Genomic DNA, 24,254 nt, shown 5'->3' with positions numbered 1-24,254 from the left:
CCCAAGGAAATAAACAGATCTGGAGGTGCTTTCCAGTAATCCCGCACCCGATAAACGAAACAATAGTCCTTCCACGAGTCCAACAGAACAGATTCGGGGGCACCTCCAGATAATCCTTGTGCCAGCTAACAAAGCAATAGTCCACATGAGTCCAAGGGATCCCAAAACAATCTCACGAACGACGAGATATGTCCTCAGCTCAAGTCTCATCCCGTACGCTTCCGCAGTCACAGATGGACGTGGGGTCTTGCCTCAGCTAAGAATCCCCACTCCTTCCCCTTTAAGGATCAACTCACATCTGATCTCAAAAATAAGAATGGATTATCTGAGCTCCTGGGATCCGCCCATGAAGGGGGGTAGGGGTCACACCTTCTATTCAATGGTTGGGTCCACCTGAAGATTCTAGACTGGTGGGCTCCTCTTAGTCTATCTAGTATGTACATATGACTAGCCACCTGCTGTGAGAAAGAATGGCTATTCTTCACTAGTGGTGTTGACAAACCTTAATTACATTATAGCTTAGGGCTGCAAGTATTGGGGGAAGGAGACATATTGTTACAGGTGAACTCCCAGCACAAGAAAATACATAAATTACAGCTAATAGAAACCAGAGAACAGTTACATACATCAAATGGCATATTATTCAAATACAGGACAGGGCAAAAGTACATATCATGACAGACATGTCTCTAAATATTAGGAAAAAAACAATAATTCTATCAACTGTTTTTATCTTAACCAGAAAGAAAACACTTAAGCAAATACAAAAGAAGATTAAAACACATGTAAGTTTGTATGTTAGTAAAATCATAAGAGTAAGTTCAAAACAATTTTCAAGCACATATCATACTGGCAGCAGTGGGATGAAAGCACATGCAAATTTTGTCTGTTTTCATAATTATAAGAATAAGATCAAAAGATTTTCAAGAACTCATACTGCTGAGTCATACTCAGCATGATTAAGTAGGCTTCCTTAGAGTAAGTGAAGTACATTTAACAACATTTAAAATTAGTGCATGTTGGAAAAAGGGCATGTCTCTAAACATTAGGAAAAACCAATGATTCTATCAACGGTCTTTATCTTAACCGAAAACCGAAAAATCATACAAATACAAAAGAAGATTAGATCACATGCTAATTTGCATGTTAGCAAAATCATAAGAATAAGTACAAAAACATTTCAAGACCTCATAATACTGGCAGCAGTGGGATTAAAGCATATGCTAATTTTGTATGTTAGCATAGTTATAAGAATAAGATAAAAAGGTTTTAAGGAACTCTTACTACTGGCAGCAGTGGGATTTGAACCTACAGGTCTGTTGTAAAATGGTTAAGTCTCTAAACAATAGGAAAAACCAATGATTCTATCAACTGTCTTTTCCTAAACAGAAATCCACACACTCATGCAAATACAAAATCATAAGAATTAGATCAAAAGGTTCTGAAGACCTACTGGCAGCAGTGGGATTTGAACCCACGCCTCTGAAGAGACTGGAGCCTTAATCCAGCACCTTAGACCGCTCGGCCATGCTACCCTAATATACTACATAAAGAAAGCTTCCTTAGAGTAAGTTTAGTGAATTTTCCTACATTTTAACTTCTTCAAGGTGGAAAATGGATAGGTCTCTAAGCAAAAAGCAATGATTCTATCTACTGTCTTTTGCAAAACAGCAAAGCATGGACTCATACAAATACAAAATAATAAAACACATGCTAATTTTTCTATTAGCAAAATCATAAATATAAGCTAAAAAGTTTCAAAGTAGAAATACACTGGCAGCAGTGGGATTTGAACCCACGCCTCCAAAGAGACTGGAGCCTAAGTCCAGCGCCTTAGACCACTCGGCCATGCTACCTTTAACAGCATGATTTTTACGATTCCTTATCTTAACTGAAAACCGCAAAATTATACAAATACAAAAGATTAAATCACATGTTAATTTGCATGTTAGCAAAATCATAAGAATAAGTACAAAAACATTTCAAGACCGCATAATACTGGCAGCAGTGGGATTAAAGCATATGCTAATTTTGTATGTTAGCATAATTATAAGAATAAGATAACAAGGTTTAACATAGCATAATGTTCTAGAATAGTCTGTTTAATCGCCGCATACTCACAGTTCCCCCGAGGGTCCATAGCTCTATAGGCTTCAGCAGCTCCACCCTCTAAGAACCCCACAAGATGTCGAACTCGCTCCCTTTCCGGGACTTCCATTAATCAACACTGATGCTCAAAGTCCTGGAAGAAGCCCTCAATGTCGCCTGCAGCCTCATTAAAGGGCTTAAAGTCTTTGTGGGACACTCTGGGGAGTTCCCTCATGGTGGGTGCTGAGGTTACAGTCTGTCTGGAGCTTCTAGCTGCTTCCAAAGCGATCTGCTCCAGCAATGCCATCTCCTGAGCTCTGTGAATGGCCTTCCTCTTATCGTCTATGGTGGCCTCTTCTCCCAGAAATGCCAACTCCTCCTCGTACCACACAACCCACTGACTTTTTTGGGTATTTACCTCCGGCTGCAGTCTTTCCTCCATTTGCTGTGAGGATCCTTCCTCAGTGTCATCTTGCAGGCGAACTCCTTCCAAAGCCTCAATTAGCTGCTCCTTGGAGAGTCCTTTAAAACGGACTCCTACTTCATGGGCCTTTGTTTGTAGGTTCATCGCAGTCCAGCTCTTGTACTCTGCGGTGCTGGTTCCCAATGTTGATGGGCCTTTGTCCTCCATTCCTTCTGCTCTGATCCCACTGCTGCCAACCAGTTTGTGACGGGGTGTACAGCAGAGCAGGAAGGGACAACAGGCCGAGGGATGATCCAATGAGATTTATTAAAGCAGGGAGCATACAACATCAAATATCCATAATGTCCTTCAAGTCCACCAGAAGTCCACAATAAGCCCAAGGAAATAAACAGATCTGGAGGTGCTTTCCAGTAATCCCGCACCCGATAAACGAAACAATAGTCCTTCCACGAGTCCAACAGAACAGATTCGGGGGCACCTCCAGATAATCCTTGTGCCAGCTAACAAAGCAATAGTCCACATGAGTCCAAGGGATCCCAAAACAATCTCACGAACGACGAGATATGTCCTCAGCTCAAGTCTCATCCCGTACGCTTCCGCAGTCACAGATGGACGTGGGGTCTTGCCTCAGCTAAGAATCCCCACTCCTTCCCCTTTAAGGATCAACTCACATCTGATCTCAAAAATAAGAATGGATTATCTGAGCTCCTGGGATCCGCCCATGAAGGGGGGTAGGGGTCACACCTTCTATTCAATGGTTGGGTCCACCTGAAGATTCTAGACTGGTGGGCTCCTCTTAGTCTATCTAGTATGTACATATGACTAGCCACCTGCTGTGAGAAAGAATGGCTATTCTTCACTAGTGGTGTTGACAAACCTTAATTACATTATAGCTTAGGGCTGCAAGTATTGGGGGAAGGAGACATATTGTTACAGGTGAACTCCCAGCACAAGAAAATACATAAATTACAGCTAATAGAAACCAGAGAACAGTTACATACATCAAATGGCATATTATTCAAATACAGGACAGGGCAAAAGTACATATCATGACAGATAAAAAAACAATAATTCTATCAACTGTTTTTATCTTAACCAGAAAGAAAACACTTAAGCAAATACAAAAGAAGATTAAAACACATGTAAGTTTGTATGTTAGTAAAATCATAAGAGTAAGTTCAAAACAATTTTCAAGCACATATCATACTGGCAGCAGTGGGATGAAAGCACATGCAAATTTTGTCTGTTTTCATAATTATAAGAATAAGATCAAAAGATTTTCAAGAACTCATACTGCTGAGTCATACTCAGCATGATTAAGTAGGCTTCCTTAGAGTAAGTGAAGTACATTTGACAACATTTAAAATTAGTGCATGTTGGAAAAAGGGCATGTCTCTAAACATTAGGAAAAACCAATGATTCTATCAACGGTCTTTATCTTAACCGAAAACCGAAAAATCATACAAATACAAAAGAAGATTAGATCACATGCTAATTTGCATGTTAGCAAAATCATAAGAATAAGTACAAAAACATTTCAAGACCTCATAATACTGGCAGCAGTGGGATTAAAGCATATGCTAATTTTGTATGTTAGCATAGTTATAAGAATAAGATAAAAAGGTTTTAAGGAACTCTTACTACTGGCAGCAGTGGGATTTGAACCTACAGGTCTGTTGTAAAATGGTTAAGTCTCTAAACAATAGGAAAAACCAATGATTCTATCAACTGTCTTTTCCTAAACAGAAATCCACACACTCATGCAAATACAAAATCATAAGAATTAGATCAAAAGGTTCTGAAGACCTACTGGCAGCAGTGGGATTTGAACCCACGCCTCTGAAGAGACTGGAGCCTTAATCCAGCGCCTTAGACCGCTCGGCCATGCTAAATTTAGCAGCATGATTTTTAAGATTCCTTATCTTAACTGAAAACCACAAAATTATACAAATACAAAAGATTAAATCACATGTTAATTTGCATGTTAGCAAAATCATAAGAATAAGTACAAAAACATTTCAAGACCGCATAATACTGGCAGCAGTGGGATTAAAGCATATGCTAATTTTGTATATTAGCGTATGTATAAGAATAAGATAAAAAGGTTTTAAGGAACTCTTACTACTGGCAGCAGTGGGATTTAAACCTACAGGTCTGTTGTAAAATGGTTAAGTCTCTAAACAATAGGAAAAAACAATGATTCTATCAACTGTCTTTTCCTAAACAGAAATCCACACACTCATGCAAATGCAAAATCATTTGAATTAGATCAAAATGTTCTGAAGTGCAGCAGTGGGATTTGAACCCACGCCTCTGAAGAGACTGGAGCCTTAATCCAGCGCCTTAGACCGCTCGGCCATGCTACCTTAATATACTATATGAAAAAAGCTTTCTTAGAGTAAGTTTAGTGAATTTTCCTACAGTTTAACTTCTTCAAGGTGGAAAATGGAAAGGTCTCTAAGCAAAAAGGAAAAAGCAATGATTCTATCTACTGTCTTTTGCAAAACAGCAAAGCATGGACTCATACAAATACAAAATAATAAAACACATGCTAATTTTTCTATTAGCAAAATCATAAATATAAGCTAAAAAGTTTCAAAGTAGAAATACACTGGCAGCAGTGGGATTTGAACCCACGCCTCCAAAGAGACTGGAGCCTAATTCCAGCGCCTTAGACCACTCGGCCATGCTACCTTTAACAGCATGATTTTTACGATTCCTTATCTTAACTGAAAACCGCAAAATTATACAAATACAAAAGATTAAATCACGTTAATTTGCATGTTAGCAAAATCATAAGAATAAGTACAAAAACATTTCAAGACCGCATAATACTGGCAGCAGTGGGATTAAAGCATATGCTAATTTTGTATGTTAGCATAATTATAAGAATAAGATAACAAGGTTTAACATAGCATAATGTCCTAGAATAGTCTGTTTAATCGCCGCATACTCACAGTTCCCCTGAGGGTCCATAGCTCTATAGGCTTCAGCAGCTCCACCCTCTAAGAACCCCACAAGATGTCGAACTCGCTCCCTTTCCGGGACTTCCATTAATCAACACTGATGCTCAAAGTCCTGGAAGAAGCCCTCAATGTCGCCTGCAGCCTCATTAAAGGGCTTAAAGTCTTTGTGGGACACTCTGGGGAGTTCCCTCATGGTGGGTGCTGAGGTTACAGTCTGTCTGGAGCTTCTAGCTGCTTCCAAAGCGATCTGCTCCAGCAATGCCATCTCCTGAGCTCTGTGAATGGCCTTCCTCTTATCGTCTATGGTGGCCTCTTCTCCCAGAAATGCCAACTCCTCCTCGTACCACACAACCCACTGACTTTTTTGGGTATTTACCTCCGGCTGCAGTCTTTCCTCCATTTGCTGTGAGGATCCTTCCTCAGTGTCATCTTGCAGGCGAACTCCTTCCAAAGCCTCAATTAGCTGCTCCTTGGAGAGTCCTTTAAAACGGACTCCTACTTCATGGGCCTTTGTTTGTAGGTTCATCGCAGTCCAGCTCTTGTACTCTGCGGTGCTGGTTCCCAATGTTGATGGGCCTTTGTCCTCCATTCCTTCTGCTCTGATCCCACTGCTGCCAACCAGTTTGTGACGGGGTGTACAGCAGAGCAGGAAGGGACAACAGGCCGAGGGATGATCCAATGAGATTTATTAAAGCAGGGAGCATACAACATCAAATATCCATAATGTCCTTCAAGTCCACCAGAAGTCCACAATAAGCCCAAGGAAATAAACAGATCTGGAGGTGCTTTCCAGTAATCCCGCACCTGATAAACGAAACAATAGTCCTTCCACGAGTCCAACAGAACAGATTCGGGGGCACCTCCAGATAATCCTTGTGCCAGCTAACAAAGCAATGGTCCACATGAGTCCAAGGGATCCCAAAACAATCTCACGAACGACGAGATATGTCCTCAGCTCAAGTCTCATCCCGTACGCTTCCGCAGTCACAGATGGACGTGGGGTCTTGCCTCAGCTAAGAATCCCCACTCCTTCCCCTTTAAGGATCAACTCACATCTGATCTCAAAAATAAGAATGGATTATCTGAGCTCCTGGGATCCGCCCATGAAGGGGGAAGGGGTCACACCTTCTATTCAATGGTTGGGTCCACCTGAAGATTCTAGACTGGTCGGCTCCTCTTAGTCTATCAAGTATGTACATATGACTAGCCACCTGCTGTGAGAAAGAATGGCTATTCTTCACTAGTGGTGTTGACAAACCTTAATTACATTATAGCTTAGGGCTGCAAGTATTGGGGGAAGGAGACATATTGTTACAGGTGAACTCCCAGCACAAGAAAATACATAAATTACAGCTAATAGAAACCAGAGAACAGTTACATACATCAAATGGCATATTATTCAAATACAGGACAGGGCAAAAGTACATATCATGACAGACAATGGATAGGTCTCTAAGCAAAAAGCAATGATTCTATCTACTGTCTTTTGCAAAACAGCAAAGCATGGACTCATACAAATACAAAATAATAAAACACATGCTAATTTTTCTATTAGCAAAATCATAAATATAAGCTAAAAAGTTTCAAAGTAGAAATACACTGGCAGCAGTGGGATTTGAACCCACGCCTCCAAAGAGACTGGAGCCTAATTCCAGCGCCTTAGACCACTCGGCCATGCTACCTTTAACAGCATGATTTTTACGATTCCTTATCTTAACTGAAAACCGCAAAATTATACAAATACAAAAGATTAAATCACGTTAATTTGCATGTTAGCAAAATCATAAGAATAAGTACAAAAACATTTCAAGACCGCATAATACTGGCAGCAGTGGGATTAAAGCATATGCTAATTTTGTATGTTAGCATAATTATAAGAATAAGATAACAAGGTTTAACATAGCATAATGTCCTAGAATAGTCTGTTTAATCGCCGCATACTCACAGTTCCCCTGAGGGTCCATAGCTCTATAGGCTTCAGCAGCTCCACCCTCTAAGAACCCCACAAGATGTCGAACTCGCTCCCTTTCCGGGACTTCCATTAATCAACACTGATGCTCAAAGTCCTGGAAGAAGCCCTCAATGTCGCCTGCAGCCTCATTAAAGGGCTTAAAGTCTTTGTGGGACACTCTGGGGAGTTCCCTCATGGTGGGTGCTGAGGTTACAGTCTGTCTGGAGCTTCTAGCTGCTTCCAAAGCGATCTGCTCCAGCAATGCCATCTCCTGAGCTCTGTGAATGGCCTTCCTCTTATCGTCTATGGTGGCCTCTTCTCCCAGAAATGCCAACTCCTCCTCGTACCACACAACCCACTGACTTTTTTGGGTATTTACCTCCGGCTGCAGTCTTTCCTCCATTTGCTGTGAGGATCCTTCCTCAGTGTCATCTTGCAGGCGAACTCCTTCCAAAGCCTCAATTAGCTGCTCCTTGGAGAGTCCTTTAAAACGGACTCCTACTTCATGGGCCTTTGTTTGTAGGTTCATCGCAGTCCAGCTCTTGTACTCTGCGGTGCTGGTTCCCAATGTTGATGGGCCTTTGTCCTCCATTCCTTCTGCTCTGATCCCACTGCTGCCAACCAGTTTGTGACGGGGTGTACAGCAGAGCAGGAAGGGACAACAGGCCGAGGGATGATCCAATGAGATTTATTAAAGCAGGGAGCATACAACATCAAATATCCATAATGTCCTTCAAGTCCACCAGAAGTCCACAATAAGCCCAAGGAAATAAACAGATCTGGAGGTGCTTTCCAGTAATCCCGCACCTGATAAACGAAACAATAGTCCTTCCACGAGTCCAACAGAACAGATTCGGGGGCACCTCCAGATAATCCTTGTGCCAGCTAACAAAGCAATGGTCCACATGAGTCCAAGGGATCCCAAAACAATCTCACGAACGACGAGATATGTCCTCAGCTCAAGTCTCATCCCGTACGCTTCCGCAGTCACAGATGGACGTGGGGTCTTGCCTCAGCTAAGAATCCCCACTCCTTCCCCTTTAAGGATCAACTCACATCTGATCTCAAAAATAAGAATGGATTATCTGAGCTCCTGGGATCCGCCCATGAAGGGGGAAGGGGTCACACCTTCTATTCAATGGTTGGGTCCACCTGAAGATTCTAGACTGGTCGGCTCCTCTTAGTCTATCAAGTATGTACATATGACTAGCCACCTGCTGTGAGAAAGAATGGCTATTCTTCACTAGTGGTGTTGACAAACCTTAATTACATTATAGCTTAGGGCTGCAAGTATTGGGGGAAGGAGACATATTGTTACAGGTGAACTCCCAGCACAAGAAAATACATAAATTACAGCTAATAGAAACCAGAGAACAGTTACATACATCAAATGGCATATTATTCAAATACAGGACAGGGCAAAAGTACATATCATGACAGACAATGGATAGGTCTCTAAGCAAAAAGCAATGATTCTATCTACTGTCTTTTGCAAAACAGCAAAGCATGGACTCATACAAATACAAAATAATAAAACACATGCTAATTTTTCTATTAGCAAAATCATAAATATAAGCTAAAAAGTTTCAAAGTAGAAATACACTGGCAGCAGTGGGATTTGAACCCATGCCTCCAAAGAGACTGGAGCCTAAGTCCAGCGCCTTAGACCACTCGGCCATGCTACCTTTAACAGCATGATTTTTACGATTCCTTATCTTAACTGAAAACCGCAAAATTATACAAATACAAAAGATTAAATCGCATGTTAATTTGCATGTTAGCAAAATCATAAGAATAAGTACAAAAACATTTCAAGACCGCATAATACTGGCAGCAGTGGGATTAAAGCATATGCTAATTTTGTATGTTAGCATAATTATAAGAATAAGATAACAAGGTTTAACATAGCATAATGTTCTAGAATAGTCTGTTTAATCGCCGCATACTCACAGTTCCCCCGAGGGTCCATAGCTCTATAGGCTTCAGCAGCTCCACCCTCTAAGAACCCCACAAGATGTCGAACTCGCTCCCTTTCCGGGACTTCCATTAATCAACACTGATGCTCAAAGTCCTGGAAGAAGCCCTCAATGTCGCCTGCAGCCTCATTAAAGGGCTTAAAGTCTTTGTGGGACACTCTGGGGAGTTCCCTCATGGTGGGTGCTGAGGTTACAGTCTGTCTGGAGCTTCTAGCTGCTTCCAAAGCGATCTGCTCCAGCAATGCCATCTCCTGAGCTCTGTGAATGGCCTTCCTCTTATCGTCTATGGTGGCCTCTTCTCCCAGAAATGCCAACTCCTCCTCGTACCACACAACCCACTGACTTTTTTGGGTATTTACCTCCGGCTGCAGTCTTTCCTCCATTTGCTGTGAGGATCCTTCCTCAGTGTCATCTTGCAGGCGAACTCCTTCCAAAGCCTCAATTAGCTGCTCCTTGGAGAGTCCTTTAAAACGGACTCCTACTTCATGGGCCTTTGTTTGTAGGTTCATCGCAGTCCAGCTCTTGTACTCTGCGGTGCTGGTTCCCAATGTTGATGGGCCTTTGTCCTCCATTCCTTCTGCTCTGATCCCACTGCTGCCAACCAGTTTGTGACGGGGTGTACAGCAGAGCAGGAAGGGACAACAGGCCGAGGGATGATCCAATGAGATTTATTAAAGCAGGGAGCATACAACATCAAATATCCATAATGTCCTTCAAGTCCACCAGAAGTCCACAATAAGCCCAAGGAAATAAACAGATCTGGAGGTGCTTTCCAGTAATCCCGCACCTGATAAACGAAACAATAGTCCTTCCACGAGTCCAACAGAACAGATTCGGGGGCACCTCCAGATAATCCTTGTGCCAGCTAACAAAGCAATGGTCCACATGAGTCCAAGGGATCCCAAAACAATCTCACGAACGACGAGATATGTCCTCAGCTCAAGTCTCATCCCGTACGCTTCCGCAGTCACAGATGGACGTGGGGTCTTGCCTCAGCTAAGAATCCCCACTCCTTCCCCTTTAAGGATCAACTCACATCTGATCTCAAAAATAAGAATGGATTATCTGAGCTCCTGGGATCCGCCCATGAAGGGGGAAGGGGTCACACCTTCTATTCAATGGTTGGGTCCACCTGAAGATTCTAGACTGGTCGGCTCCTCTTAGTCTATCAAGTATGTACATATGACTAGCCACCTGCTGTGAGAAAGAATGGCTATTCTTCACTAGTGGTGTTGACAAACCTTAATTACATTATAGCTTAGGGCTGCAAGTATTGGGGGAAGGAGACATATTGTTACAGGTGAACTCCCAGCACAAGAAAATACATAAATTACAGCTAATAGAAACCAGAGAACAGTTACATACATCAAATGGCATATTATTCAAATACAGGACAGGGCAAAAGTACATATCATGACAGACAATGGATAGGTCTCTAAGCAAAAAGCAATGATTCTATCTACTGTCTTTTGCAAAACAGCAAAGCATGGACTCATACAAATACAAAATAATAAAACACATGCTAATTTTTCTATTAGCAAAATCATAAATATAAGCTAAAAAGTTTCAAAGTAGAAATACACTGGCAGCAGTGGGATTTGAACCCATGCCTCCAAAGAGACTGGAGCCTAAGTCCAGCGCCTTAGACCACTCGGCCATGCTACCTTTAACAGCATGATTTTTACGATTCCTTATCTTAACTGAAAACCGCAAAATTATACAAATACAAAAGATTAAATCGCATGTTAATTTGCATGTTAGCAAAATCATAAGAATAAGTACAAAAACATTTCAAGACCGCATAATACTGGCAGCAGTGGGATTAAAGCATATGCTAATTTTGTATGTTAGCATAATTATAAGAATAAGATAACAAGGTTTAACATAGCATAATGTTCTAGAATAGTCTGTTTAATCGCCGCATACTCACAGTTCCCCCGAGGGTCCATAGCTCTATAGGCTTCAGCAGCTCCACCCTCTAAGAACCCCACAAGATGTCGAACTCGCTCCCTTTCCGGGACTTCCATTAATCAACACTGATGCTCAAAGTCCTGGAAGAAGCCCTCAATGTCGCCTGCAGCCTCATTAAAGGGCTTAAAGTCTTTGTGGGACACTCTGGGGAGTTCCCTCATGGTGGGTGCTGAGGTTACAGTCTGTCTGGAGCTTCTAGCTGCTTCCAAAGCGATCTGCTCCAGCAATGCCATCTCCTGAGCTCTGTGAATGGCCTTCCTCTTATCGTCTATGGTGGCCTCTTCTCCCAGAAATGTCAACTCCTCCTCGTACCACACAACCCACTGACTTTTTTGGGTATTTACCTCCGGCTGCAGTCTTTCCTCCATTTGCTGTGAGGATCCTTCCTCAGTGTCATCTTGCAGGCGAACTCCTTCCAAAGCCTCAATTAGCTGCTCCTTGGAGAGTCCTTTAAAACGGACTCCTACTTCATGGGCCTTTGTTTGTAGGTTCATCGCAGTCCAGCTCTTGTACTCTGCGGTGCTGGTTCCCAATGTTGATGGGCCTTTGTCCTCCATTCCTTCTGCTCTGATCCCACTGCTGCCAACCAGTTTGTGACGGGGTGTACAGCAGAGCAGGAAGGGACAACAGGCCGAGGGATGATCCAATGAGATTTATTAAAGCAGGGAGCATACAACATCAAATATCCATAATGTCCTTCAAGTCCACCAGAAGTCCACAATAAGCCCAAGTAAATAAACAGATCTGGAGGTGCTTTCCAGTAATCCCGCACCCGATAAACGAAACAATAGTCCTTCCACGAGTCCAACAGAACAGATTCGGGGGCACCTCCAGATAATCCTTGTGCCAGCTAACAAAGCAATAGTCCACATGAGTCCAAGGGATCCCAAAACAATCTCACGAACGACGAGATATGTCCTCAGCTCAAGTCTCATCCCGTACGCTTCCGCAGTCACAGATGGACGTGGGGTCTTGCCTCAGCTAAGAATCCCCACTCCTTCCCCTTTAAGGATCAACTCACATCTGATCTCAAAAATAAGAATGGATTATCTGAGCTCCTGGGATCCGCCCATGAAGGGGGGTAGGGGTCACACCTTCTATTCAATGGTTGGGTCCACCTGAAGATTCTAGACTGGTCGGCTCCTCTTAGTCTATCTAGTATGTACATATGACTAGCAACCTGCTGTGAGAAAGAATGGCTATTCTTCACTAGTGGTGTTGACAAACCTTAATTACATTATAGCTTAGGGCTGCAAGTATTGGGGGAAGGAGACATATTGTTACAGGTGAACTCCCTGCACAAGAAAATACATAAATTACAGCTAATAGAAACCAGAGAACAGTTACATACATCAAATGGCATATTATTCAAATACAGGACAGGGCAAAAGTACATATCATGACAGACATGTCTCTAAATATTAGGAAAAAAACAATAATTCTATCAACTGTTTTTATCTTAACCAGAAAGAAAACACTTAAGCAAATACAAAAGAAGATTAAAACACATGTAAGTTTGTATGTTAGTAAAATCATAAGAGTAAGTTCAAAACAATTTTCAAGCACATATCATACTGGCAGCAGTGGGATGAAAGCACATGCAAATTTTGTCTGTTTTCATAATTATAAGAATAAGATCAAAAGATTTTCAAGAACTCATACTGCTGAGTCATACTCAGCATGATTAAGTAGGCTTCCTTAGAGTAAGTGAAGTACATTTGACAACATTTAAAATTAGTGCATGTTGGAAAAAGGGCATGTCTCTAAACATTAGGAAAAACCAATGATTCTATCAACGGTCTTTATCTTAACCGAAAACCGAAAAATCATACAAATACAAAAGAAGATTAGATCACATGCTAATTTGCATGTTAGCAAAATCATAAGAATAAGTACAAAAACATTTCAAGACCTCATAATACTGGCAGCAGTGGGATTAAAGCATATGCTAATTTTGTATGTTAGCATAGTTATAAGAATAAGATAAAAAGGTTTTAAGGAACTCTTACTACTGGCAGCAGTGGGATTTGAACCTACAGGTCTGTTGTAAAATGGTTAAGTCTCTAAACAATAGGAAAAACCAATGATTCTATCAACTGTCTTTTCCTAAACAGAAATCCACACACTCATGCAAATACAAAATCATAAGAATTAGATCAAAAGGTTCTGAAGACCTACTGGCAGCAGTGGGATTTGAACCCACGCCTCTGAAGAGACTGGAGCCTTAATCCAGCGCCTTAGACCGCTCGGCCATGCTACCTTTAGCAGCATGACTTTTAAGATTCCTTATCTTAACTGAAAACCACAAAATTATACAAATACAAAAGATTAAATCACATGTTAATTTGCATGTTAGCAAAATCATAAGAATAAGTACAAAAACATTTCAAGACCGCATAATACTGGCAGCAGTGGGATTAAAGCATATGCTAATTTTGTATATTAGCGTATGTATAAGAATAAGATAAAAAGGTTTTAAGGAACTCTTACTACTGGCAGCAGTGGGATTTAAACCTACAGGTCTGTTGTAAAATGGTTAAGTCTCTAAACAATAGGAAAAAACAATGATTCTATCAACTGTCTTTTCCTAAACAGAAACCCACACACTCATGCAAATACAAAATCATTTGAATTAGATCAAAATGTTCTGAAGACCTACTGGCAGCAGTGGGATTTGAACCCACGCCTCTGAAGAGACTGGAGCCTTAATCCAGCGCCTTAGACCGCTCGGCCATGCTACCCTAATATACTACATAAAAAAAGCTTCCTTAGAGTAAGTTTAGTGAATTTTCCTACATTTTAACTTCTTCAAGGTGGAAAATGGATAGGTCTCTAAGCAAAAAGCAATGATTCTATCTACTGTCTTTTGCAAAACAGCAAAGCATGGACTCATACAAATACAAAATAATAAAACACATGCTAATTTTTCTATTAGCAAAATCATAAATATAAGCTAAAAAGTTTCAAAGTAGAAATACACTGGCAGCAGTGGGATTTGAACCCACGCCTCCAAAGAGACTGGAGCCTAAGTCCAGCGCCTTAGACCACTCGGCCATGCTACCTTAAACAGCATGATTTTTACGATTCCTTATCTTAACTGAAAACCGCAAAATTATACAAATACAAAAGATTAAATCACATGTTAATTTGCATGTTAGCAAAATCATAAGAATAAGTACAAAAACATTTCAAGACCGCATAATACTGGCAGCAGTGGGATTAAAGCATATGCTAATTTTGTATGTTAGCATAATTATAAGAATAAGATAACAAGGTTTAACATAGCATAATGTTCTAGAATAGTCTGTTTAATCGCCGCATACTCACAGTTCCCCCGAGGGTCCATAGCTCTATAGGCTTCAGCAGCTCCACCCTCTAAGAACCCCACAAGATGTCGAACTCGCTCCCTTTCCGGGACTTCCATTAATCAACACTGATGCTCAAAGTCCTGGAAGAAGCCCTCAATGTCGCCTGCAGCCTCATTAAAGGGCTTAAAGTCTTTGTGGGACACTCTGGGGAGTTCCCTCATGGTGGGTGCTGAGGTTACAGTCTGTCTGGAGCTTCTAGCTGCTTCCAAAGCGATCTGCTCCAGCAATGCCATCTCCTGAGCTCTGTGAATGGCCTTCCTCTTATCGTCTATGGTGGCCTCTTCTCCCAGAAATGCCAACTCCTCCTCGTACCACACAACCCACTGACTTTTTTGGGTATTTACCTCCGGCTGCAGTCTTTCCTCCATTTGCTGTGAGGATCCTTCCTCAGTGTCATCTTGCAGGCGAACTCCTTCCAAAGCCTCAATTAGCTGCTCCTTGGAGAGTCCTTTAAATGGACTCCTACTTCATGGGCCTTTGTTTGTAGGTTCATCGCAGTCCAGCTCTTGTACTCTGCGGTGCTGGTTCCCAATGTTGATGGGCCTTTGTCCTCCATTCCTTCTGCTCTGATCCCACTGCTGCCAACCAGTTTGTGACGGGGTGTACAGCAGAGCAGGAAGGGACAACAGGCCGAGGGATGATCCAATGATATTTATTAAAGCAGGGAGCATACAACATCAAATATCCATAATGTCCTTCAAGTCCACCAGAAGTCCACAATAAGCCCAAGGAAATAAACAGATCTGGAGGTGCTTTCCAGTAATCCCGCACCTGATAAACGAAACAATAGTCCTTCCACGAGTCCAACAGAACAGATTCGGGGGCACCTCCAGATAATCCTTGTGCCAGCTAACAAAGCAATGGTCCACATGAGTCCAAGGGATCCCAAAACAATCTCACGAACGACGAGATATGTCCTCAGCTCAAGTCTCATCCCGTACGCTTCCGCAGTCACAGATGGACTTGGGGTCTTGCCTCAGCTAAGAATCCCCACTCCTTCCCCTTTAAGGATCAACTCACATCTGATCTCAAAAATAAGAATGGATTATCTGAGCTCCTGGGATCCGCCCATGAAGGGGGGTAGGGGTCACACCTTCTATTCAATGGTTGGGTCAACCTGAAGATTCTAGACTGGTCGGCTCCTCTTAGTCTATCAAGTATGTACATATGACTAGCCACCTGCTGTGAGAAAGAATGGCTATTCTTCACTAGTGGTGTTGACAAACCTTAATTACATTATAGCTTAGGGCTGCAAGTATTGGGGGAAGGAGACATATTGTTACAGGTGAACTCCCAGCACAAGAAAATACATAAATTACAGCTAATAGAAACCAGAGAACAGTTACATACATCAAATGGCATATTATTCAAATACAGGACAGGGCAAAAGTACATATCATGACAGACATGTCTCTAAATATTAGGAAAAAAACAATAATTCTATCAACTGTTTTTATCTTAACCAGAAAGAAAACACTTAAGCAAATACAAAAGAAGATTAAAACACATGTAAGTTTGTATGTTAGTAAAATCATAAGAGTAAGTTCAAAACAATTTTCAAGCACATATCATACTGGCAGCAGTGGGATGAAAGCACATGCAAATTTTGTCTGTTTTCATAATTATAAGAATAAGATCAAAAGATTTTCAAGAACTCATACTGCTGAGTCATACTCAGCATGATTAAGTAGGCTTCCTTAGAGTAAGTGAAGTACATTTGACAACATTTAAAATTAGTGCATGTTGGAAAAAGGGCATGTCTCTAAACATTAGGAAAAACCAATGATTCTATCAACGGTCTTTATCTTAACTGAAAACAGAAAAATCATACAAATACAAAAGAAGATTAGATCACATGCTAATTTGCATGTTAGCAAAATCATAAAAATAAGTACAAAAACATTTCAAGACCTCATAATACTGGCAGCAGTGGGATTAAAGCATATGCTAATTTTGTATGTTAGCATAGTTATAAGAATAAGATAAAAAGGTTTTAAGGAACTCTTACTACTGGCAGCAGTGGGATTTGAACCTACAGGTCTGTTGTAAAATGGTTAAGTCTCTAAACAATAGGAAAAACCAATGATTCTATCAACTGTCTTTTCCTAAACAGAAATCCACACACTCATGCAAATACAAAATCATAAGAATTAGATCAAAAGGTTCTGAAGACCTACTGGCAGCAGTGGGATTTGAACCAACGCCTCTGAAGAGACTGGAGCCTTAATCCAGTGCCTTAGACCGCTCGGCCATGCTACCTTTAGCAGCATGATTTTTAAGATTCCTTATCTTAACTGAAAACCACTAAATTATACAAATACAAAAGATTAAATCACATGTTAATTTGCATGTTAGCAAAATCATAAGAATAAGTACAAAAACATTTCAAGACCGCATAATACTGGCAGCAGTGGGATTAAAGCATATGTTAATTTTGTATGTTAGCGTATGTATAAGAATAAGATAAAAAGGTTTTAAGGAACTCTTACTACTGGCAGCAGTGGGATTTAAACCTACAGGTCTGTTGTAAAATGGTTAAGTCTCTAAACAATAGGAAAAAACAATGATTCTATCAACTGTCTTTTCCTAAACAGAAACCCACACACTCATGCAAATACAAAATCATTTGAATTAGATCAAAATGTTCTGAAGACCTACTGGCAGCAGTGGGATTTGAACCCACGCCTCTGAAGAGACTGGAGCCTTAATCCAGCGCCTTAGACCGCTCGGCCATGCTACCTTAATATACTACATGAAAAAAGCTTCCTTAGAGTAAGTTTAGTGAATTTTCCTACATTTTAACTTCTTCAAGGTGGAAAATGGATAGGTCTCTAAGCAAAAAGGAAAAAGCAATGATTCTATCTACTGTCTTTTGCAAAACAGCAAAGCATGGACTCATACAAATACAAAATAATAAAACACATGCTAATTTTTCTATTAGCAAAATCATAAATATAAGCTAAAAAGTTTCAAAGTAAAAAAACACTGGCAGCAGTGGGATTTGAACCCACGCCTCCAAAGAGACTGGAGCCTAAATCCAGCGCCTTAGACCACTCGGCCATGCTACCTTTAACAGCATGATTTTTACGATTCCTTATCTTAACTGAAAACCGCAAAATTATACAAATACAAAAGATTAAATCACATGTTAATTTGCATGTTAGCAAAATCATAAGAATAAGTACAAAAACATTTCAAGACCGCATAATACTGGCAGCAGTGGGATTAAAGCATATGCTAATTTTGTATATTAGCGTATGTATAAGAATAAGATAAAAAGGTTTTAAGGAACTCTTACTACTGGCAGCAGTGGGATTTAAACCTACAGGTCTGTTGTAAAATGGTTAAGTCTCTAAACAATAGGAAAAAACAATGATTCTATCAACTGTCTTTTCCTAAACAGAAACCCACACACTCATGCAAATACAAAATCATTTGAATTAGATCAAAATGTTCTAAAGACCTACTGGCAGCAGTGGGACTTGAACCCACGCCTCTGAAGAGACTGGAGCCTTAATCCAGCGCCTTAGACCGCTCGGCTATGCTACCCTAATATACTACATAAAAAAAGCTTCCTTAGAGTAAGTTTAGTGAATTTTCCTACATTTTAACTTCTTCAAGGTGGAAAATGGATAGGTCTCTAAGCAAAAAGCAATGATTCTATCTACTGTCTTTTGCAAAACAGCAAAGCATGGACTCATACAAATACAAAATAATAAAACACATGCTAATTTTTCTATTAGCAAAATCATAAATATAAGCTAAAAAGTTTCAAAGTAGAAATACACTGGCAGCAGTGGGATTTGAACCCACGCCTCCAAAGAGACTGGAGCCTAAGTCCAGCGCCTTAGACCACTCGGCCATGCTACCTTTAACAGCATGATTTTTACGATTCCTTATCTTAACTGAAAACTGCAAAATTATACAAATACAAAAGATTAAATCACATGTTAATTTGCATGTTAGCAAAATCATAAGAATAAGTACAAAAACATTTCAAGACCGCATAATACTGGCAGCAGTGGGATTAAAGCATATGCTAATTTTGTATGTTAGCATAATTATAAGAATAAGATAACAAGGTTTAACATAGCATAATGTTCTAGAATAGTCTGTTTAATCGCCGCATACTCACAGTTCCCCCGAGGGTCCATAGCTCTATAGGCTTCAGCAGCTCCACCCTCTAAGAACCCCACAAGATGTCGAACTCGCTCCCTTTCCGGGACTTCCATTAATCAACACTGATGCTCAAAGTCCTGGAAGAAGCCCTCAATGTCGCCTGCAGCCTCATTAAAGGGCTTAAAGTCTTTGTGGGACACTCTGGGGAGTTCCCTCATGGTGGGTGCTGAGGTTACAGTCTGTCTGGAGCTTCTAGCTGCTTCCAAAGCGATCTGCTCCAGCAATGCCATCTCCTGAGCTCTGTGAATGGCCTTCCTCTTATCGTCTATGGTGGCCTCTTCTCCCAGAAATGCCAACTCCTCCTCGTACCACACAACCCACTGACTTTTTTGGGTATTTACCTCCGGCTGCAGTCTTTCCTCCATTTGCTGTGAGGATCCTTCCTCAGTGTCATCTTGCAGGCGAACTCCTTCCAAAGCCTCAATTAGCTGCTCCTTGGAGAGTCTTTTAAAACGGACTCCTACTTCATGGGCCTTTGTTTGTAGGTTCATCGCAGTCCAGCTCTTGTACTCTGCGGTGCTGGTTCCCAATGTTGATGGGCCTTTGTCCTCCATTCCTTCTGCTCTGATCCCACTGCTGCGAACCAGTTTGTGACAGGGTGTACAGCAGAGCAGGAAGGGACAACAGGCCGAGGGATGATCCAATGAGATTTATTAAAGCAGGGAGCATACAACATCAAATATCCATAATGTCCTTCAAGTCCACCAGAAGTCCACAATAAGCCCAAGTAAATAAACAGATCTGGAGGTGCTTTCCAGTAATCCCGCACCCGATAAACGAAACAATAGTCCTTCCACGAGTCCAACAGAACAGATTCGGGGGCACCTCCAGATAATCCTTGTGCCAGCTAACAAAGCAATAGTCCACATGAGTCCAAGGGATCCCAAAACAATCTCACGAACGACGAGATATGTCCTCAGCTCAAGTCTCATCCCGTATGCTTCCGCAGTCACAGATGGACGTGGGGTCTTGCCTCAGCTAAGAATCCCCACTCCTGAAGATTCTAGACTGGTCGGCTCCTCTTAGTCTATCTAGTATGTACATATGACTAGCCACCTGCTGTGAGAAAGAATGGCTATTCTTCACTAGTGGTGTTGACAAACCTTAATTACATTATAGCTTAGGGCTGCAAGTATTGGGGGAAGGAGACATATTGTTACAGGTGAACTCCCTGCACAAGAAAATACATAAATTACAGCTAATAGAAACCAGAGAACAGTTACATACATCAAATGGCATATTATTCAAATACAGGACAGGGCAAAAGTACATATCATGACAGACATGTCTCTAAATATTAGGAAAAAAACAATAATTCTATCAACTGTTTTTATCTTAACCAGAAAGAAAACACTTAAGCAAATACAAAAGAAGATTAAAACACATGTAAGTTTGTATGTTAGTAAAATCATAAGAGTAAGTTCAAAACAATTTTCAAGCACATATCATACTGGCAGTAGTGGGATGAAAGCACATGCAAATTTTGTCTGTTTTCATAATTATAAGAATAAGATCAAAAGATTTTCAAGAACTCATACTGCTGAGTCATACTCAGCATGATTAAGTAGGCTTCCTTAGAGTAAGTGAAGTACATTTGACAACATTTAAAATTAGTGCATGTTGGAAAAAGGGCATGTCTCTAAACATTAGGAAAAACCAATGATTCTATCAACGGTCTTTATCTTAACCGAAAACCGAAAAATCATACAAATACAAAAGAAGATTAGATCACATGCTAATTTGCATGTTAGCAAAATCATAAGAATAAGTACAAAAACATTTCAAGACCTCATAATACTGGCAGCAGTGGGATTAAAGCATATGCTAATTTTGTATGTTAACATAGTTATAAGAATAAGATAAAAAGGTTTTAAGGAACTCTTACTACTGGCAGCAGTGGGATTTGAACCTACAGGTCTGTTGTAAAATGGTTAAGTCTCTAAACAATAGGAAAAACCAATAATTCTATCAACTGTCTTTTCCTAAACAGAAATCCACACACTCATGCAAATACAAAATCATAAGAATTAGATCAAAAGGTTCTGAAGACCTACTGGCAGCAGTGGGATTTGAACCAACGCCTCTGAAGAGACTGGAGCCTTAATCCAGTGCCTTAGACCGCTCGGCCATGCTACCTTTAGCAGCATGATTTTTAAGATTCCTTATCTTAACTGAAAACCACTAAATTATACAAATACAAAAGATTAAATCACATGTTAATTTGCATGTTAGCAAAATCATAAGAATAAGTACAAAAACATTTCAAGACCGCATAATACTGGCAGCAGTGGGATTAAAGCATATGCTAATTTTGTATATTAGCGTATGTATAAGAATAAGATAAAAAGGTTTTAAGGAACTCTTACTACTGGCAGCAGTGGGATTTAAACCTACAGGTCTGTTGTAAAATGGTTAAGTCTCTAAACAATAGGAAAAAACAATGATTCTATCAACTGTCTTTTCCTAAACAGAAACCCACACACTCATGCAAATACAAAATCATTTGAATTAGATCAAAATGTTCTAAAGACCTACTGGCAGCAGTGGGATTTGAACCCACGCCTCTGAAGAGACTGGAGCCTTAATCCAGCGCCTTAGACCGCTCGGCCATGCTACCCTAATATACTACATAAAAAAAGCTTCCTTAGAGTAAGTTTAGTGAATTTTCCTACATTTTAACTTCTTCAAGGTGGAAAATGGATAGGTCTCTAAGCAAAAAGCAATGATTCTATCTACTGTCTTTTGCAAAACAGCAAAGCATGGACTCATACAAATACAAAATAATAAAACACATGCTAATTTTTCTATTAGCAAAATCATAAATATAAGCTAAAAAGTTTCAAAGTAGAAATACACTGGCAGCAGTGGGATTTGAACCCACGCCTCCAAAGAGACTGGAGCCTAAGTCCAGCGCCTTAGACCACTCGGCCATGCTACCTTTAACAGCATGATTTTTACGATTCCTTATCTTAACTGAAAACCGCAAAATTATACAAATACAAAAGATTAAATCACATGTTAATTTGCATGTTAGCAAAATCATAAGAATAAGTACAAAAACATTTCAAGACCGCATAATACTGGCAGCAGTGGGATTAAAGCATATGCTAATTTTGTATGTTAGCATAATTATAAGAATAAGATAACAAGGTTTAACATAGCATAATGTTCTAGAATAGTCTGTTTAATCGCCGCATACTCACAGTTCCCCCGAGGGTCCATAGCTCTATAGGCTTCAGCAGCTCCACCCTCTAAGAACCCCACAAGATGTCGAACTCGCTCCCTTTCCGGGACTTCCATTAATCAACACTGATGCTCAAAGTCCTGGAAGAAGCCCTCAATGTCGCCTGCAGCCTCATTAAAGGGCTTAAAGTCTTTGTGGGACACTCTGGGGAGTTCCCTCATGGTGGGTGCTGAGGTTACAGTCTGTCTGGAGCTTCTAGCTGCTTCCAAAGCGATCTGCTCCAGCAATGCCATCTCCTGAGCTCTGTGAATGGCCTTCCTCTTATCGTCTATGGTGCCCTCTTCTCCCAGAAATGCCAACTCCTCCTCGTACCACACAACCCACTGACTTTTTTGGGTATTTACCTCCGGCTGCAGTCTTTCCTCCATTTGCTGTGAGGATCCTTCCTCAGTGTCATCTTGCAGGCGAACTCCTTCCAAAGCCTCAATTAGCTGCTCCTTGGAGAGTCCTTTAAAACGGACTCCTACTTCATGGGCCTTTGTTTGTAGGTTCATCGCAGTCCAGCTCTTGTACTCTGCGGTGCTGGTTCCCAATGTTGATGGGCCTTTGTCCTCCATTCCTTCTGCTCTGATCCCACTGCTGCCAACCAGTTTGTGACGGGGTGTACAGCAGAGCTGGAAGGGACAACAGGCCGAGGGATGATCCAATGAGATTTATTAAAGCAGGGAGCATACAACATCAAATATCCATAATGTCCTTCAAGTCCACCAGAAGTCCACAATAAGCCCAAGTAAATAAACAGATCTGGAGGTGCTTTCCAGTAATCCCGCACCCGATAAACGAAACAATAGTCCTTCCACGAGTCCAACAGAACAGATTCGGGGGCACCTCCAGATAATCCTTGTGCCAGCTAACAAAGCAATAGTCCACATGAGTCCAAGGGATCCGAAAACAATCTCACGAACGACGAGATATGTCCTCAGCTCAAGTCTCATCCCGTATGCTTCCGCAGTCACAGATGGACGTGGGGTCTTGCCTCAGCTAAGAATCCCCACTCCTGAAGATTCTAGACTGGTCGGCTCCTCTTAGTCTATCTAGTATGTACATATGACTAGCCACCTGCTGTGAGAAAGAATGGCTATTCTTCACTAGTGGTGTTGACAAACCTTAATTACATTATAGCTTAGGGCTGCAAGTATTGGGGGAAGGAGACATATTGTTACAGGTGAACTCCCTGCACAAGAAAATACATAAATTACAGCTAATAGAAACCAGAGAACAGTTACATACATCAAATGGCATATTATTCAAATACAGGACAGGGCAAAAGTACATATCATGACAGACATGTCTCTAAATATTAGGAAAAAAACAATAATTCTATCAACTGTTTTTATCTTAACCAGAAAGAAAACACTTAAGCAAATACAAAAGAAGATTAAAACACATGTAAGTTTGTATGTTAGTAAAATCATAAGAGTAAGTTCAAAACAATTTTCAAGCACATATCATACTGGCAGTAGTGGGATGAAAGCACATGCAAATTTTGTCTGTTTTCATAATTATAAGAATAAGATCAAAAGATTTTCAAGAACTCATACTGCTGAGTCATACTCAGCATGATTAAGTAGGCTTCCTTAGAGTAAGTGAAGTACATTTGACAACATTTAAAATTAGTGCATGTTGGAAAAAGGGCATGTCTCTAAACATTAGGAAAAACCAATGATTCTATCAACGGTCTTTATCTTAACCGAAAACCGAAAAATCATACAAATACAAAAGAAGATTAGATCACATGCTAATTTGCATGTTAGCAAAATCATAAGAATAAGTACAAAAACATTTCAAGACCTCATAATACTGGCAGCAGTGGGATTAAAGCATATGCTAATTTTGTATGTTAACATAGTTATAAGAATAAGATAAAAAGGTTTTAAGGAACTCTTACTACTGGCAGCAGTGGGATTTGAACCTACAGGTCTGTTGTAAAATGGTTAAGTCTCTAAACAATAGGAAAAACCAATAATTCTATCAACTGTCTTTTCCTAAACAGAAATCCACACACTCATGCAAATACAAAATCATAAGAATTAGATCAAAAGGTTCTGAAGACCTACTGGCAGCAGTGGGATTTGAACCAACGCCTC

At 40.6% G+C, this 24,254-nt stretch overlaps 13 non-coding genes across 13 annotated transcripts; all 13 read right to left on the bottom strand.

Moving 5' to 3' along the window:
• Positions 1-1,774: 1,774 nt before the first annotated feature.
• On the bottom strand, positions 1,775-1,856 carry TRNAL-UAG (transfer RNA leucine (anticodon UAG)). The gene has a single exon. It is a non-coding gene; the product is annotated as a tRNA-Leu (tRNA).
• Positions 1,857-5,124: 3,268 nt separating this feature from the next.
• On the bottom strand, positions 5,125-5,206 carry TRNAL-UAG (transfer RNA leucine (anticodon UAG)). The gene has a single exon. It is a non-coding gene; the product is annotated as a tRNA-Leu (tRNA).
• A 1,872-nt stretch (positions 5,207-7,078) lies between these two features.
• TRNAL-UAG (transfer RNA leucine (anticodon UAG)) lies at positions 7,079-7,160 on the bottom strand. Its single transcript has one exon. It is a non-coding gene; the product is annotated as a tRNA-Leu (tRNA).
• Positions 7,161-9,032: 1,872 nt separating this feature from the next.
• TRNAL-UAG (transfer RNA leucine (anticodon UAG)) lies at positions 9,033-9,114 on the bottom strand. The gene has a single exon. It is a non-coding gene; the product is annotated as a tRNA-Leu (tRNA).
• A 1,874-nt stretch (positions 9,115-10,988) lies between these two features.
• On the bottom strand, positions 10,989-11,070 carry TRNAL-UAG (transfer RNA leucine (anticodon UAG)). The gene has a single exon. It is a non-coding gene; the product is annotated as a tRNA-Leu (tRNA).
• A 2,484-nt stretch (positions 11,071-13,554) lies between these two features.
• Positions 13,555-13,636, bottom strand: TRNAL-AAG (transfer RNA leucine (anticodon AAG)). Its single transcript has one exon. It is a non-coding gene; the product is annotated as a tRNA-Leu (tRNA).
• Positions 13,637-14,035: 399 nt separating this feature from the next.
• On the bottom strand, positions 14,036-14,117 carry TRNAL-AAG (transfer RNA leucine (anticodon AAG)). The gene has a single exon. It is a non-coding gene; the product is annotated as a tRNA-Leu (tRNA).
• Positions 14,118-14,356: 239 nt separating this feature from the next.
• TRNAL-UAG (transfer RNA leucine (anticodon UAG)) lies at positions 14,357-14,438 on the bottom strand. The gene has a single exon. It is a non-coding gene; the product is annotated as a tRNA-Leu (tRNA).
• Positions 14,439-17,402: 2,964 nt separating this feature from the next.
• TRNAL-AAG (transfer RNA leucine (anticodon AAG)) lies at positions 17,403-17,484 on the bottom strand. The gene has a single exon. It is a non-coding gene; the product is annotated as a tRNA-Leu (tRNA).
• A 246-nt stretch (positions 17,485-17,730) lies between these two features.
• TRNAL-UAG (transfer RNA leucine (anticodon UAG)) lies at positions 17,731-17,812 on the bottom strand. The gene has a single exon. It is a non-coding gene; the product is annotated as a tRNA-Leu (tRNA).
• A 720-nt stretch (positions 17,813-18,532) lies between these two features.
• On the bottom strand, positions 18,533-18,614 carry TRNAL-UAG (transfer RNA leucine (anticodon UAG)). Its single transcript has one exon. It is a non-coding gene; the product is annotated as a tRNA-Leu (tRNA).
• Positions 18,615-21,458: 2,844 nt separating this feature from the next.
• Positions 21,459-21,540, bottom strand: TRNAL-AAG (transfer RNA leucine (anticodon AAG)). Its single transcript has one exon. It is a non-coding gene; the product is annotated as a tRNA-Leu (tRNA).
• A 239-nt stretch (positions 21,541-21,779) lies between these two features.
• On the bottom strand, positions 21,780-21,861 carry TRNAL-UAG (transfer RNA leucine (anticodon UAG)). Its single transcript has one exon. It is a non-coding gene; the product is annotated as a tRNA-Leu (tRNA).
• Positions 21,862-24,254: the final 2,393 nt, after the last annotated feature.

The sequence above is a fragment of the Ranitomeya imitator genome, chromosome 4, assembly GCF_032444005.1.
Source record: "Ranitomeya imitator isolate aRanImi1 chromosome 4, aRanImi1.pri, whole genome shotgun sequence".
Lineage (NCBI taxonomy): Eukaryota > Metazoa > Chordata > Amphibia > Anura > Dendrobatidae > Ranitomeya > Ranitomeya imitator.
This window is presented reverse-complemented; position numbering and strand designations above follow the sequence as displayed.